The 17,886-nt window shown below is 35.9% G+C and overlaps 1 protein-coding gene across 8 annotated transcripts in view; it reads right to left on the bottom strand.

The window, feature by feature from the left end:
* The window catches only part of LOC307183717 (uncharacterized protein), a 548,184-nt gene that overhangs the window by 360,725 nt on the left and 169,573 nt on the right, over positions 1 to 17,886 (bottom strand). The gene's annotated exons all lie outside the window — the stretch shown is intronic.

Consider the following 17,886-nt stretch of genomic DNA (forward strand, 5'->3'; position numbering starts at 1 on the left):
TTCTGCGAAAGAGAGCATATAGGCTGACGTGGTCCTATGTCAGTGCCTTGACTATGAAAGTGGCCATCGGCTGCTGAGTAGAAACCAGTCTCGACAGACCATAGCTGAAGCACAGTAGTTAATCCAAAATCCCCTTCCTCTGCTGCTATACTTGTGGTACCGTAGCATTTCACCCACAGAAGTAGGTGAATTCGTCAGCTTTAGCTTCAGTGAACATCACTTTGGCACACTGATCAGTGCACTCGAGATCAAAGGTCTTTAGACACCTTCCTTTAGCCATGCTCACAAGTCAAGAGAGGCAGTGGGACCAAGCAGATTCTTTTAGAACCAGCTAGAACATAAGACCCATGTACAGGTAAGAAAGCCTCAAGAGGGCAAGGATTTGATCCGTTCCGCTTTTTTGTTATAACTTCAGCATATAAAGCAGAAACTATAAGATAGTGGACACTCAAATATTAGGAAGGAAGGAAGGTAAGAAGGGAGGAAGGGAGGGAGGGGAAAACTTAGCATGTAATGCCCTGATGACTGTGCTCTACCCACTAGGAAATGTATTTCTAATGATCAATTGTAAACAGTGTGGCTCTCTATGAAAGCTGATTCTGGAACATAATAAGTGGGATTAAATACCCTTGTTCCATGCATTATGAGGAGTGCCAAAACATTACACCCCTACTTATGCCTACTTATTTCTGTCATGCCCCCCAGTAGAGGTGATCCAGGGCCCTTTCCAGTACCTACCATTCTGGCCAACTAACACACTGATTCCCATTCATCTCATCCAATTCTGTGCAAGTCACTCTGCTGGCCTTTATTCCCTTTGCTCTTATCAAAACATTCAGGGACTCTGTTGTATATAATGCCACTAGGCTATGAACAGGGTAATACCAGTGTACCCAGATAAAACTTCCTAACTCTAGATCTCATGGAAAAGAGATGAGCTATATGATATCATTTCCTTTCCTCCTAGAGAAACCCTGATTTCCACAAACAATCTGGCCAAACACCTCTCGAGATATTTATATGCTGAAACAGGCGGACTGGTTTTTTTAATTGAGGCAAATTTTTCTCTTTCATTTAACATCTTAGTCAGTTGGCATTCCCCCACCTGTAATACTTGCCTACTGCTACATTGGAAACTACCCCAAAACTTAGCAGCTTAAAACAACAAACATGTATTATATATCACACAGTTTCTTAGGCTCAGGAGTACCTTCATGGCATAGAAGTAGATTCTCTCTAAACCTGGTAAACTGAGCTTTCAGATGAGACTGCAGCCCTGGCCAAAGCTTTCCTCCAGCCTCAACTGGATGATCACTCACGCTGTTATTGCCAGGTCATGGTCCCTTGCCCCATGGGCCTCTCCACAGAGCTGGTCCTCAAAATTGCAGCTGGCTTCCTCCAGGGGGAGCAATCCACAAGAGAACAAAAGAAAGCACTCAGGATGGAAACTATAGATATTTTAGGATCTCATCTTGGAAGTGACATACAATCACATCATCAGTTCAAACTTCAGAATCATCATCTAATCAGTTCCATGTGCGAAGAGACTCCTTGGGTGGGACTCCTTGCATATAGCTTCGATCTACCTGCAGACCCGCACAACTAAAGAGATACGTCGTCTTGCTACACGCACTAATGTGCAACAGAGGGAAAGCGAGAGGATAACTGCTATAGATATTCCTGTTCAAAAAGGGAGAAAGTAGAAGGCACAAGGGTGTCACTGCTCCACAGAAATTCTGAAATCCAGGCAAATCTTGGAAATTCCTTAATTAGATCTCAAGATCCAGGAATAATTCTCTATAGCTCTTGGCTCTGCCCACTGGACTCTTATTTTTGTCCCCTATGTCACCTTTCCTTTTTCATGAAAGGTGTCATGTGTCGGTAGCTGACCAGCTTCTCAGCCTGCTCCTCGGCAGCAGAATTCTAGGCTTTCAGGATCTTTCCTCAACTTAACATTCTGTCCTCCTCAATCCAAGCTGGTGGATATTTCTGCAGCATTTCTTAAACACTAAGGGCCTCCTTCGAATCCTCTTGAGCTTCACGCTATTAAACAAAAGCCACAAATTTCTTTAAGAGAAGCCCTTTATAAAATCTCTCTTGCTTTACTGAGATCTGTAAAGAACACTTTCATTCTCCCTTGAGGGCCTTTTGCCTACAGAATATGCTGACACATCACCTTAGATCTGAGATTTTAAAAAAAAGGATATTTTAAAGTTACACCCTTGGCTGCATCTTTGGAATGTGCTTTTCTGGCTGGGGCCTGGGTTTGATCCTTCCCTGGAAGCCATTTCTTAATTTAGCATCATTTGCCATCTGTAGAAACTAAGAATTTTCAAAACATCACTTGCTGACTCCTCGTATTTAACAATCCTTCCCTCAAGTTGCCTCTTTTCTCTTTCATTTTACCAAAGGCATCAAGGAGAACTAGACATCACCTTCACCACTTTGCTTGTAAGTCGCCTTTGCTAGATCATTCAGTTCATTAAGCACATTTTCTACTTTCCAAGTTACTGCACACAACAGTGTTGTTAAATTTCTGCCACTATGTAAGAAGTGCCCCCTTTTCTCCAGCTTTCAATAACATCTACCTCAATTCCTGCAAGCCCTCAAGAGCAACCTTACCAAAGACCATGCACCTCCTAGTTAATAACTTCTTTAATTCACTTTAGACTTTCAGTAATACTCTCCTCAAAGCCAAATGCCTGTTTCAAAACCACTTCCACATTTCAGGGGTTTTAGTAGCACCCCACTTCCAGGTACCAAAATCTGTTTTATTTATCTATTTCTCTATAACACAAATGATTCCCCAAATTTAGCAGTTTAAAATAAGAAACATTTATTATCTCACAGTTATGTGAGTCAGAAATCTGGATGCAGTTTAGCTGGGTACCTGTAGTTCAGGATCACTCATGATTGCAACAGGTTGCGATCAACCCGTTGATTCTGGCTTCAGTTTCATCTGAAGGCTCAACCCGGGGACCTTCTTGCTTCCATGGTTGTGGACAGGTCTCACTAGAGGGCTCCCTCATGAATAGCAGGTGCCTTTTTCTTAGGCAGGTGACAAAAGAGAGAGTGCCCAAAAGAGAAGCCACAAATTTTTATAACTTAATTTTAGGAATGACATCCTATAACTTCTGCCGTAATTGATTCACGAGAAGCAAATAAGCCTCACCCACATATAACAAGAAAGGATTACACGGGGAGTGAGGCCAGGGATGAAGATCACTGGGGGACATCTTAGAGGCTGCCTACCACAAGAAGTCAAAGATCTTCAAAAATCACTAAAAAGTAGATTGATATCTTAATTCAGGAAATACCATCATCAAAGAGTTTGAAGAACTTAATAATAGATCAGTCAAGAAGAAAAGAAAAGCATTGTAAAAGAGTAAAAATACCATTCAAGAAGGAAATGGTCCAAATGAGAAGCAGATTATAATTTTGAACAAATACAGTGTTTAGAGGAAAAACATACATTTGAGCTTGACACTGAAATACTCTCATTCATGTAGCACAGGTTTAAAATGACATATGATTACATTTTTTTTCCACAGGATCGATCATACCATTTGGTTCTGAAGAGTGACACATGATTATAATATGTTAAACAACTTTATACACACCTCCCCCCAAAAATTTTAGAGTCAATATATTATAACAATGAGAAGTGAAGACTTAGTTATATTTATAGACAAATTGAAGATTTTACCAACCTTAAAATGTAAAATAGAGTTCATTACTGTAAAGTATAATAATGTTTGAAATGGTAAAGTATGATAATTTACTCCATTTTGGTAATTATGAACCAAGAAATACCCTGTACTTTTAATCACGCATGTAATAAAGAGTTAAATATATTGTTAAAAATTATGAAAGCAATAAAATAAACAAAATTAAAATATAGTAAAATTTGTTTGGAAGGGAAATGAAAAAAGTATAAAAGGCATCAGTTTATCCATTTTTGAAGACAGGAGCTTGAATCTATTATCTAAAGTGATAAATCAAGCAACAGAATTGCTAACATATAATTTTGTTTTATAATGACAATGAAGAATGTAACCAAAAATGCTTACATAGGATGTGGAGATGGGATTAAGGAAGCTGGTAGTGTTAAGATTTATTTTTCATTCAACACCGTTATAAAATGTTTCTATTGTTTTTGTACGTGTCTATTTATTATTTTTAAAATTAAACAGTCTGCAAACAAATAAATATCCGTAACACAAAACATGGAAGTTGTTTCTAGGCTAAGTGCCTCAAGAAGTTGCTCTAGCTTTTAACCATCTGTTGTATCTAATCTCCAAAGATGAGCCTCCAATGGGCTTTCTCGTAGTTCCCTCATTACAAATCTGGTTTGGCCCATTGACTTCTCTCTGACTCACAGAATATAACACAACTGATGCTGTATTCACTTAGTCATAAAAAGTCTTGCAGCTTCTGCCTATATCTAAGCAAATTCTCTCTCTGGGGAGTCAGCAGCCTTATAAGATGTCTGACTTAAAACCTGAGACTACCATGCTATGAGGAAAACCAAGCAAGATGTGGAGAAGTTACAAAGAGAAAAAGATGCTCAGCCAGCCCCCAGGTGAAGTGTTAGACGTGTGAATAAAGAAACTATTTTGGACATCTAGTCCAACTGAGCCTTCAGATGTCTCCAACCCCATCTACCATGAGAGACTCCAAGGGAGAACTCCCCAGCTATTCCTGATCAACCAATAACACCATGAGAATTAATTAGCTGTTGTTCTAAGCCATGAACTTTTGAGGTAGTGTACCATTAAGTAACAGATAACCAAATTCTTATCCAATTTTACTTTGTACACACTGAATCACAACAGTGAAGATTCACGGCACTATTAGTGGCCCAGGGCATCAGGTTATGACAACGAATTCACAGTACTGGGAGCAGGCATCCCTGCCACTAGAACATGCTCGTCCAGGCATTTTGTCAGTGACCCTTTCTTCTGCATGTCACTGAAGAGCAAGTCAACACACTAATCTTTGCTGTCATCTTCCTTAGATTGCAACTGACCATTTCCCTCTTTCTGGATTTATTCTTTCTTTGGTTGTTAATGTGGTCCCTCATTAGAACAGAGGGAAACTTTTACTACTGAATCACGGCCTAGAGAATGCTTGGTCTTTGAAATAACCTAATCTTGCCCTGTTGAGTCTCTAACTTCAGGTATCATATGTTAATCGTGCACCTTATCCTCTGAGTTTGAGAGGTGTCCTGCTGGGATATCTAGGTATCAATGCTAGGAATATTGATGCACCCACCAAATGTTCTCATTTTGGATACATGACTTCCAAACTTAAAGCAAAAATACAGTAATATATTAATAAATTTCATATTCATAGAAGCAGCAGAAAATTTAAATAAATTGACTAATTCAAATAGATAAATAAATCCCAAGTGCAAATTTGTGAAGAAACACATTTCTATTCAGTCAAAAAAAATAAAATTTCATTAAAACAAAACTGTTGTTTCTTAAAGGTATTTATTTTATGCATCCCTAGTGTGAAATAATTTATTAAACTGGGTAGTGGAAAATCAGTCTTGAAATAATTTTGTTTCAATATTCAGGGCAATGTATTTCATTTATTTGAAACAAGGGAATTTGACCATTAAAGTGATGTAAAACATCACATGATATTTACAATATAGTATCCCTGAATTCAGTTATTGCAAGACTGATGAATTGGTACTGAAAATATGATTGTATATTTCTTCCCAACTTATCCATAATCACCTAAGAACCTCTTCTCATAGGAAAGCAATCATGAAGTATAACCTACAAAGCACCAACATCATCAAGGTCTTATTTTATTTCATTTTTTTTTTGCGGTACGCGGGCCTCTCACTGATGTGGCCTCTCCCGTTGTGGAGCACAGGCTCCGGACACGTAGGCTCAGCGGCCATGGCTCATGGGCCCAGCCGCTCCGCGGCATGTAGGATCTTCCCAGACCGGAGCACGAACCCGTGTCCCCTGCATTGGCAGGCGGACTCCCAGCCACTGCGCCACCAGGGAAGCCCCAAGGTCTTATTTTTTGTTTGCTTTTCTTTCCACGTGTGATATTTTGGGTTTGGCTTTCTGTTACACTATGTCATCTGGTAATATTTGAATGAAGAGTTGATCTACATCCTGAACCTGAGGGATCTTCACAGTTTTCAAGTCTCAGGAAAAGCCCTCTGCTATCCACCCCAAGAAAGGATGGTGCTGAGAAGGAACTAGCCTAGAAAATTCCTTATTCTCAGACACCTTTATAGAGGAAAAGACAAAACTGAAGGAAGAAAGCCAGTGCCTGGGGATTCACATCATTCCAAAGAGTCTTAGTCCCTCAGAACCCAGCACAACAGAAAACTTAGAAATGATGCCAGAATGGTGACCAAACTCAAGGTATTCTGAACTTTAGATGGCAGCTGTAAATCCCTGACAGAGCCATAGGATCCCATAGTGTCCCCTAGTTAGAAGTTCATTCATTCATGTATTCATTAATAATTTTAAAAATATCTGTTGAGTACCTGCTATATGTCAGGCACTGTTTTAGAAGCTGGGGATAAAAGAATGAATAAGACACAGTGTTTGCCTTTAAACACTAAGCAGTTTAGTATGTGTTATAAGAAAGTGAGCCATCAACTACGACTCAGTGAGGGTTAAGGGACCACACAGAACACAGTTTAGTGGGTAAAGTACAGATTACTGGAGAGTTGCCTGAAAAAAGTTGCTGAAGTGATAACATTAGATCATATATTTTGACCTCAGAATGGATTTAGACATGGCCAACAGGAACATGAAAAGATGTTCAACATCATGAATTAATAAAGAAATGCAAATCAAAACTACAATGAGGTATCACCTCACACTGGTCAGAATGGCCATCACCAAAAAGTCTACAAACAATAAATGCTAGAGGGTGTGAAGAAAGGGAACCCTCCTACACTGTTGATGGTAAGGTAAATTGGTGCAGCTACTATGGAAAACAGGATGGAGGTTCCTTAAAAAACTAAAAATAGAGTTACCATATGATCCAGCAATTCCACTCCTGGACATATACCCAGAAAAGATGAAAACTCTAATTTGAAAAGATACATGCACCCCAGTGTTCATAAGCCACACTATTTACAATAGCCGAGACGTGGAAGCAACCTAAGTGTCCATCGACAGATGAATGGATAAGGAAAATGTGGCAAATACACACACACACACACACACACACAAACATACACATATACACAATGGAATATTACTCAGTCATAAAAAAGAATGAAATAATGCCATTTGCAGCAACATGGATGGACCTAGAGATTATCATACTCTGTGAAATAAGTCAAAGACAGACAAATATCATATGATATCACTTATATGTGGAATCTAAAGACACGAGTGAATTTATTTACAAAACAGAAACAGACTCACAGACACAGAAAACAAACTTATGGTTACCAAAGGGGAAAGGGAGGGGAGGGATAAATTGAGAATTGGGGATTAACAGATAAACACTACTATATATAAAATAGATAAACAACAAGGACCTACTGTATAGCACAGGGAACTATATTCAATATCTTGTAATAATCTATTATGGAAAAGAATCTGAAAAGTAAATTTTCATTATTTTTCCAGATGAAGAAATTCATTTGTCTCACACATCTATGTCTCCTGCCCCATGTAAACACCTTTACACTTTCTATCGCCTCTACCTGAAATGCTCTTAAACTGCATTTCTTCTCTACATCCCTACTTAGAGCATTTAACATCTCTTCCCTAGAATATCCTAACAACCTCCTTTGTAACTGTCCTGCCCATATCCGCTCCTCACTCCGGGTCAGTTCTCCATACTACTTCCAACTTTAAAAATGTAAATTTGGTCACCCAATTTTCCTGCTTTAAAAAACTTTCTAGTGCCTCAAATAGCTAAAGAATATAATCAAAGCTAGGAGCTTTATACATAATGTCTTTACTTCAGCTAAATGTACTCAATATCCGTCCATCCAACCATTCATCTATCCATAGACCTATCTGTCCACCTATTTCAAAAGCATGAATTTAAGTGTCTAGTTCCCTGCTAGGCACTGACAATATAAAGATAATATGAAGTTTCAACTTGAAAGTGTGCCTGGTTCTGTGTCCTCACATTATTTCTCCAGCTTCATCTCTCATCACTCTCCCCAGCTTCCAATGACCTGATTCACACACAAATATCCACATCCTATGTTCCAGCCACACCAACTTTCTTCTCTGTCTCCAAATACTCCACACTCCTTCATGATTCTGCATCTTTTAAAACTTACGTGGTTTCATACCCTGGGATATCCATATCCATTTCTCCCTCCTAGGGAATACCTTAGAATTCCAGATTATATATAACTTCTAAAAATCCAGCTCATACATGCTCCTTGTATGAGTTGGATGTTGTTGTTTTTAGGAACATTTTACAGACTGAAAAACTGAGACCCACAGATCAAAGGCTGGTCCAAAGTTGCACAGCTAATATAAAGCAGAGCCAGGATTTGAGCACAGTTTCTCAGATTTCAGTGCCCCATCTTATACAACCTTTTCCAACCCAGTCTTTTACACTCTTAAATTTGAGTCATTTGTTTGAGGTGCCCAAGAATTTCTATTTTTCCCAAGCCTCCCAAGAAGGGGTATTGATGAGTGTCTCTAGATGCTTTCAGTCTATTAGGGAAATCAAGTTTCAAAGGGATGAACAGTGGGTTCACACCCAAAGACCTGTGTTCTGCTTCAACTCTCGTAATAACTCTCCACAAAAGGGTAAACATGTTTCCTCTCTGCATCTGCTTCTCCATCCATAAAATGTGCCTGGTAATAACTATGTCATAATTCAGCCAGACACAATTACGTGAAGTTTTATATGTTTCTTCTCACTTCTAGTCCTTTGCTCAAAGTGTTCACTACCCATAATAGTCTGTCTTGTCCAGTGCCCTCCTTCTTCTGGCTAATGTTTACTTCCCCTTCCCATCAGAGCCTAGCACAAAGAACAGTTTCTGTGAATATATGTCAAATGAATGGATTAATGACCCCAAAAGTTTTCATGTGGCGTTTCAACCTTATTCTGTGAAAAATGCAAGTGTACCTTCTGACTTCTCCTTCAAATACACTGACAAGAGGTGAAAGAGTCCCTTATGAAAATAAACAGGGATGAAGGGGATAGAGGTCTTTTCTGTGTAAACTATATCTATTAGAAAACCCTAAATTTTAAACAAGAACATAACTTTCTAGATAAATATTTACACCTAGAAAATTTCAAGTCCAATTTTATTACAACTGCTTTCTGCAGTTTAATGGACAGCTTTGAATTTGTTCTTCAATTTGTCTTGTAGAAAACATGAGGAAATTTTCATATATCTATAAATAGAATTCTCTGAGGAGAAAGGCGCTTTAGGAAAGATATGACTGCATTTTATGAGCCAGCACAAACTGCTTAAGGGAAATTCATTAAAATTTACTTGTAACTTAAGAGTTTTTGCTTTGAAAGCAATTAATTTTACCTCAGAAATTCCTCAGTTATTTTCCTTTCTAATTCCACTTAACATTTCTATCCTTAGTGGGAGCTGTCTAGGGCAATGCTATGTGCTAGTTTTCTGCAACGATGGAAATGTTTCATATCTGCACTGTCTGATTGGTTGTGGCTATTAAGCATTTGAAATATGGTTAGTATGACTGAGAAACTGTGGCTTATATTATTTAGTTTTAATGAATTAAAATTTAAGTATAAACAACCACAGGCTAGTGGCTAGTGGCTATCACACTGAACAGCACAGATACAGATACCCTCTGTATCTCCAAATTTCTGAACCTGTATTCAGATGCTATCTTTGGGTATGGTTTTCCACACTGTTAAGGAAGCAGGAGCCCTTCAAATAGGAAGCATTATGTTTTGCATTCATCACACTCCAGAGGGCCTATTTATTTTATTTTTACTCCATCTCATTTCAAAAATGACCAGAAGTAACTCTATTCAAATACATAATTTTTATCTTGCTACAGATAATATAATGTTAACAGAACTAACTTGCCATCAAATTGCTTATAAATTCAGAAAAAACTTATGTATTGAATTATTTCTCATGTCTGTCAGAATATTAAATTTAAATATATATATCAAATTTACAACTATTAAAAGTGTTATGACATAAAGGTTCATAATAACATGGCAACCTATAATAGGGAATTTGACCTCACCAGGAGAAACATGAAGGATGAGATAGGTTTATATTAATTAGGCAAAGAGGAGAGGTAAAAGCATTCCAGACAGAGAAAACAACATGTGGAAATGTCCTGTAATGGGCAGGACCATGATAAGTACAAGGAAATGAAGCAGCTAACTGTAGCTTTGAGGACCCAGACAATAAAGGGCCCTGTGGGCCATTTTAAGGAGTCATCTTTCCTCAACACTGAGAGTACCAAAAAGCCATTTTGAAGATTTTAGCATTGAAAAGATCACTTAGACTTCTGTGGATTGGAGAGTCCGGTGTCAGACCTTATGTTTGTAGGCAGAAGTTTAGGAAAGTTCTGATAGATACCTTGAACTAGAGTGTTGGTGGTAGGCATAAAGAAAAGTGGATGATTTCAAGAACACTTCAGAGATGAATATAGGAAGTGCAGTAAAGGAATGATAAGAGTTGGAGTTGACATATATACACTAATATGTATAAAATGGATAACTAATAAGAACCTGCTGTATAAAAAAATAAATAAAATTAAACTAAAAAAAAAGAGTTAGTATGACTTCTAATTGTTTGGCTGAGAAATTGGGTGAATGGTTGCATCAACCACTAAAAGAGGACCATGATTTTGTTTTCTTTCGTTGGAGGATATGGGTAGAAATAATGAGTAAATTATTGAAGTTCCATCAAGAGATTTCTAGGAGATGGATGAATGTATTTGTTTTGTACTCAGAAGAGAAGATGGAATGAGAGATAATAAACTATGGATAAGTTGTATTTCGGTAGAAGTTAAGGCTGTGGAAAAGGAACAGACTGCCTATAGAGTAGGAAGTGGAGACTGTCTCCAGCCATGTGAAAATCTACTCTCAGTGGAAGTTAGAAGCTGAGTCTGCAGAACATCTAGATAAGTCATTAGAAGTTAAAAGAAAACCCAAGAAGCTACTGCATCACAGAAGCCAGTGGAGGAAACGGTATGCGTTTCCCACCTCATAAATATGTGAGGCGGTTTAAAAGTACACTAAAAAAAAAAAAAAAAAAAAAGCAGGATAAAGTTTAAATAAACTGGGCCAGAAGAACACAAGAGTAGGACAATAAATTAACTCTAGGAGAAGGTCATTTTTCATTTTATACAGTGCTTTGCACTTGCTAACTATAGACAACAAATTTGGTTCTACGTTGCTTTGTCTCCTATCGCATTCTGTCATGTGGAAAATAGGGACAAAATGGTACCTATCTCAAAGTGCAGCTGAGAGGAGTGAAGGAGTTAAAATCCATTAGGCATGCACAGCCTCAGCGGCTGCTCCAGGTCACCATGGCCATTAGATGTGGCAATGCTGGAGCCCTGGTCACGGTGCTAGAAGATACGTTGTCTCAAGGATTGTCATGAAATATTTTGATTGTGTGCTGTCTTTGAGAAAAGTCAACCTATCGCATTTGTCTTTATATTTCCAGTGCTTGATACACTGTCTGGCACTGAATAGACTCAGTGATGCTATTTAATTAACTCTCCTCAAATGTTACTTTGGATTTGTTTCTCAGTAATTTAGAATATCTGCTCAGAAATTACAAAGAGAGACTGGTAATGATGCATGAGCTAATGATTTATTTTCGATATAGGTGGGAAAGTTTATTCATAAATGAGTGTGCTTTTCTAAATTACAGTCTGTTGGTGACAGTGAAGCAGAGCAGATTGGATGACCATTTCACAATCACTAATTAGTTCTTCCTCAGGGACCATATGCAGGGAGGTGAAGTCTTTTTACCAGTGAAAAATCCTGAAAATCACCCTAAGTCGTTTCCTGAAGGTAGACAATTAGATAAGCACTTGATTAACCTAGAATTGTGTTTTTAATTAACGGTCCAAGCTTAGGTCCATATGACCAACTTTTCCAGATAATCAGGGCTGAGATATTCAGTAGTTTTACATTCTCTACTGCATACCCACTTGTTCTACTTCCATTTCTTTCTTCCAGTGAAAAATTGGCAGCTTTAATGAAAAGTACCCTGTAATCATCATTCATGCCTCCTAACCTGGAATACTTGAACTTCAGCAATCTGTGTGGGAACTAACCATCAGAAAGCAACACCCATTGGCTTCTACACTTTTGTTGCAAAATGTGAAAGTAGCCAGTGCAAGCTATAATCAGTTGATCAATTAATAAGTATTGATTGAATATTCAGCCTAATATTGAATAGAAAATAACCTGAAACTATAAACTAAAAATGCATATTAATGTTATCATTTACTATTTACACTATTTGAAGTGCTTTGCAGGTACTATGAATTTTAATTCTAAAAACAAAATATCTAAAAGCTAGGTACTGAAGTGTAAAGTAATTGAGTAACCTGGCTGGAGTTAAACCTTAGTAAGGGGTGGAACCACGAGGCACCCTAAGAATTCTAACCCCATGAAACTCACTTTTAACCACTGCCCTACCAATGCTTGAGTACCCAATCACATTTTAGCCTCAAAAGTCATGTTGCACCTTTTTTTACTACATGATATAAAGTTGTAGGTCAGAAAATGTTTACAACACTTTGGATAGGCTTTGAAAAATTGTATTATTTCATCTGTCCCTTCTGAGATACACAATATCGAGTATTTTCCAAATCACATCAGACAGGTTTTTTTGTTTGCTTGCTTGCTTTCTTTCCAAAGGTAGCAAATCTTCAAAGTAAGAACAATTTTTTTCTCTTATATTTGGCTCTGAATTTGAATTCAAATTACAATAACAATGACAAATATCGGTCTCCACCTGTGGCCTAAACCAGAAGCATATATATAAATCTTCTAGCATTGCTGAAAAATAAAGGCGTATAAATGGTATTTCTACAATAGTGTTTATCCAAAGTATAGAATGTATACTACTGATGATAAATGATCCTAGGTTTTATAAAGACAAATATTTTTACTTTTTAAAGCAAGTGACAAGTTATTTGTGCTAAAAGATATCTATGATATGATCTTGGCAGTATGTACGTCTGTGTATACATGTGCATATGTTTATGTATATATAAATATATACTTATATTCATTAAAATTCATTTAAGTAAAAAGTGAGTTCATTTTTAATTAAGTAATTGTACAACTGTTCATAATTATGGCAAAGAAGTGTAATGATGGCAGGAAACACCTACTTTTGTAAAGAACCACCATAAACCACATCATACTAGATTTACCCCGATCATATTACAGCCTAGAGTAGCAATATCTATAAACAAAATGTTGTTTAATATTTATTTAAAAATATCTAAAATGTGACTAATATTCTCTGGAGAGAACAAAAAGGGTACAGAAGAATGGAAAAATTGATCCTTGTTTCAAGAATAATATTTATTTAATCCTCATAGGTTTAATGTTATTATATCGTCTATTTCTTTTTTTTATTGTTTGTATCTTTGTGCCCCTTTTATTTTTTGTTTGTTTCTTTGTTTTGTTATAAGGGTCAACAGTTGTATGAATTAAGTGATATAATACAAATGCAAGCATTTTGCTGGAAAAGAATGACTTAGAATAGATTTGTGAAGTCTTGAGACATTTTCATTTGCACACTAAGGATAAAACTATCTATTAGTTGTTTAGTATTATATTGTTGAATCTACTATTCCATAGTTTACTGGGATCTTCCATTTATGAAAGGATGCAGATGATTATTGCTGTTTTTGACCTCTGACTTTTGTGATGGTTGCAATGGTTAACTCAATTCAGTGGACTTTATTTCTTCATCAAAGTCTTCATCTAGCTGTAGTGTTTCAGTGAAGGGTAAAACAGCAATGAATCTATTCAAACATGAAGAAAAAAACAGAACTTCTGACCACCAAGTAACATAACAAGGTCAGGGTTCTGAAATTTGGAGCATAATTTTTTCCCTTTGACAGAAAAAAATAGAAAACTCAAAATTAATTTAATACAGTGAAAAATTGGCATTGCATAAAACTTGATATTTTATAGATTTTTTATTTCAGAAAATGAATGAGTACATATTAAGCAACATGAAAAGCAAATTGGTAAGGTATATTGGAAAGAACATGACCTATAGCCTGAAGTAGACTGGGATGAAATTTCAAACCCATCACCAAAATGTCAAATTATACAACTCCTGATCATTGGTTCCTTAGCCACAATAAGAAAGTAGTAATATTGACATTATAAGGTTAAAAAGGATGTCTATACCAAAGTCTGTTGCAGAATAAATGCACTAGAAATGTTAATATACTTCCTTTATTATTGGCAGGCTATAATGCAAGTATTCAAAAGAATAGCAAAATATATATACCAATATCACCCTGCCACAAAATAGAGAGGGAAGGTGAAGGAAAAATAGGATGTGAGTAACTGAATAGGCTTTTTTCTCAATTTATTTTGTTTAGAATTTTTTTGGAGGTGAGTTGGGCAAGAAAAAGGAATAAAAGGCATCCAGATTGGAAGGCAAGACACAAAACTATCTTTATTTGTAAATAACATAATATTGCATATGGAAAATCCTAAGAATCCACTATGCAACTACTAGAACAAATAAACAAGCTCAGCAAGGTGACAGGATCCAAGATTAGTATGTAAAAGTCAATTTGATTTCTATATACTCTCAAATGAAAAAACTGAATATGATATTAAGAAACCAATTTCCATTCCAAACGCATCAGAATAATTGCCTAGAAATAAATTTAACGAACGAGGTATAGGACTTGTACTTACATAACATTGTTGAAATAAAAGGGAAGACATTACATGTTCATGGATCAGAATATTTAATATTGTAAGATAGCAATACTCATTAAATTCATTTACAGATTTAACAGAATCCCTATCAAAAATCACAACTGACCTTTTTGAAGAAGTTGGTAAACTGATGCTAAAATTCATATACAAATGAAAGAACCAAGAATAGTGAAAATAATCTTGAGAAAGAACAAAATTTGAGGACTTGCACTTCCTAGTATCAAAACTTACTACAAAGCTATAATAATCAAGATAGCAGGTACTGACATAAAAATAGATATACAGATAAATGGAATTAAATTGAGAGTCAGAAATAACCCCTTATATTTATGGTCAACCAAATTGTAATAATGTTGTGAAGAAAATTCAATGGAGGAAAAAATAATCTTTTAAGAAATGGTACTGGGATGACTGGATATGCTCATGCAAAAGCATAAATTTGGATCCCTACCTCACACCACGTGGAAAAATAAACTCAAAATTAATCATAAACCTAAATGTAAAATCTAAAGCTATAAAACTCTCAGAATAACACATAGCAGTAAATCTTCTTGACCTTGGGTTAGGCAATGGTTTCTCAGACACAAGACCAAAAGCATTTTTTTTTAAAGTTAATTGGACTGCATCAACATTTTAAACTTTTGCACTTTAAAAGAAACCACAGAGAATGTCAAAAGAAAACCTACAAAGTGTGACAAAATATTTGCCTATCATATATCTGATAAGGAACTTGGATCCAGAATATATAAAAAATACTAACAACCTATTGATAGGAATAGGGAGTGACTACAAATGGGGCAGTATTTCTTTGAGGGATGAATGAAATGCACTAAAATTAATTGTGGTCATGGTTATAAAACTCTGTAAATGTACCAAAAACCATTCAATCTTACATTTGATATAACCAAATTTTATGGTACATAAATTCTTAATTCAAAACTTAATAAAGCTGTTAAAAATATTTGGAGAAAACATTTTAACAGTAAATGGAATCTGCCTAGCATTGTTGTGGTACTATAAGTGGTAATATTTTTAGTATTGTTATTCAATTGTTAGTTTGAGACTGCTTTTTGTGTGTTGTGGGATAAGGAAATTGAGTAACTGTAATTGTAATTCTATCATCCTGCGTGCCCTTGAGAACAAGGCTTCTCAAGTGGAAAAAGATGGTAGAAATATAATACAGAAGACTTTAAATAAAAACCCTGTACTCCTAAAACTTGATTAGAATGATCAATTCACAAAGTATCAACTCATGAAGCATGTCACATGCATATAGTTGTAGATATAGATATAGACAGATAAAGATAGAAACAGATTTATCCTAACTTAATCCAGTGAAGAGGCTCAGATATAATAAGCAACCAAACATCAACGGGCATCCCCAGAAACCAGACTGTCTTCTTGAAGTATCATTTCAAAGTTAAAAAAAAAAAAATAGGACTTCCTAGAGAAACTGCAGATTACAGAACTGGGGCAGGAAGTGTACAAGTTGACTCTAAAATTCTCAGTCCAGATACTAAGGACACACTCAATTTGTCAAGAGACAAATTGAAGAGGTCTTATATGACCAAAGATGGAGATTTCTGAGCTTCAAAATGGTATTTTCAAATGTTTAAATTAACACAATAATAATAATGATTTTTTAAATTAATTAATCACCTTTGGAGGACTATAGAGAATTCATTATCTTGAAAACTACTATTCATCCTACCTTACACAAATTTAACACTGGATAACCAATTAATAGATTGGAAAAAGAATTTCTTTATTAAAGTATTCCTACAAATAAGTGAGAAAATGATAGATTTGCAATCCCCAATTAATTAGTGGATCTAGATATTGAATAGGAACAACTGTGACATCACAAAAAGATCACCAAATATTAAGTTCTCCCTGTTGGAAGAACAGAACATCACCTCTGCTTTTGCTAAAATGATAGAACCTGAGTTGGAAAATGCCTCTGGATCCAGCTGTCCATTTATAGACCATACAGAGGACAGAGAAATGTGTTGAACTGTATCACTAGCATGCAATCAACTAAATCTAGACCAGCCATCTCTACAGATCAAATGTCCTTTGTTCTTCAACAGATACAAAGAAAAAGCAATGAATGGAAAAGGAACTTACAGGTTAAAAAGAGTTAAAAACATGGTTGGTTTTTCAAATTGGCAAGACTTAACTCTACTGTGTAAGGATACACACTTGAGCGACAGAACTATACAACAAGGAAGTGACTTGATGAAAGGAAGTGACTACTATAATAGTCAGACTAACAGCTAATTTTAGGTGGAGGAAGGGTTTCTGATCAGCACAGGACACATTGAGCAACATCTGTGGTGGCTGGCAAAATTCTGTTTCCTTTATGTGATGATTACAAGAGTGTTTACCTACTATTATCTCATTAAGCTATTTATTTTGTGTGTGTGTCTATTTCTGTTTCTTTTGTTGTTGTTGTTTCTGTTTTGTTTTACAATAAGAAGGGTAATAAAAGTTCTTAAAGAGGTAGCATTTGAACTTCCAACACAATGGAGAAAATAAAGGGAAATAAAATATAGTCAAGATGGAAAAAATAAGTTAAACAGCAAGAAATGGGTACAAAAGAAAGCATGAGCAGAATGAAAGATGAGGCCATTAGCATTAGTACTTTTAAAATCACTGTGATTACTCCAGCCTACCACACCTCACAAACTTCAGAATTAAACTGTCACATTTATTTATGCTTTTAATTTTGGTAAGGATTTATTCATTTGTTTATTTATTATTTTACTTTAATGTGTTACGTTGCATTTTTATGATTGTATTGTTTTTGTTTTACTGTTGTAGTTTTTAAGCTCTGTGAAATTTTATGGCTTGGTAGATAAATTCAAACCAATCATATGTACTATGCATCTGATTTCTTTGATTGTATGTCCATCATCTTGTTAAATCTTACATTCTTATTTTTTCTTTTCAAAGATTTTCAATATTTATATTCTTGTC

This window comes from Stenella coeruleoalba (genome assembly GCF_951394435.1).
Source record: "Stenella coeruleoalba genome assembly, chromosome: 3".
Taxonomy (NCBI): Eukaryota; Metazoa; Chordata; class Mammalia; order Artiodactyla; family Delphinidae; genus Stenella; species Stenella coeruleoalba.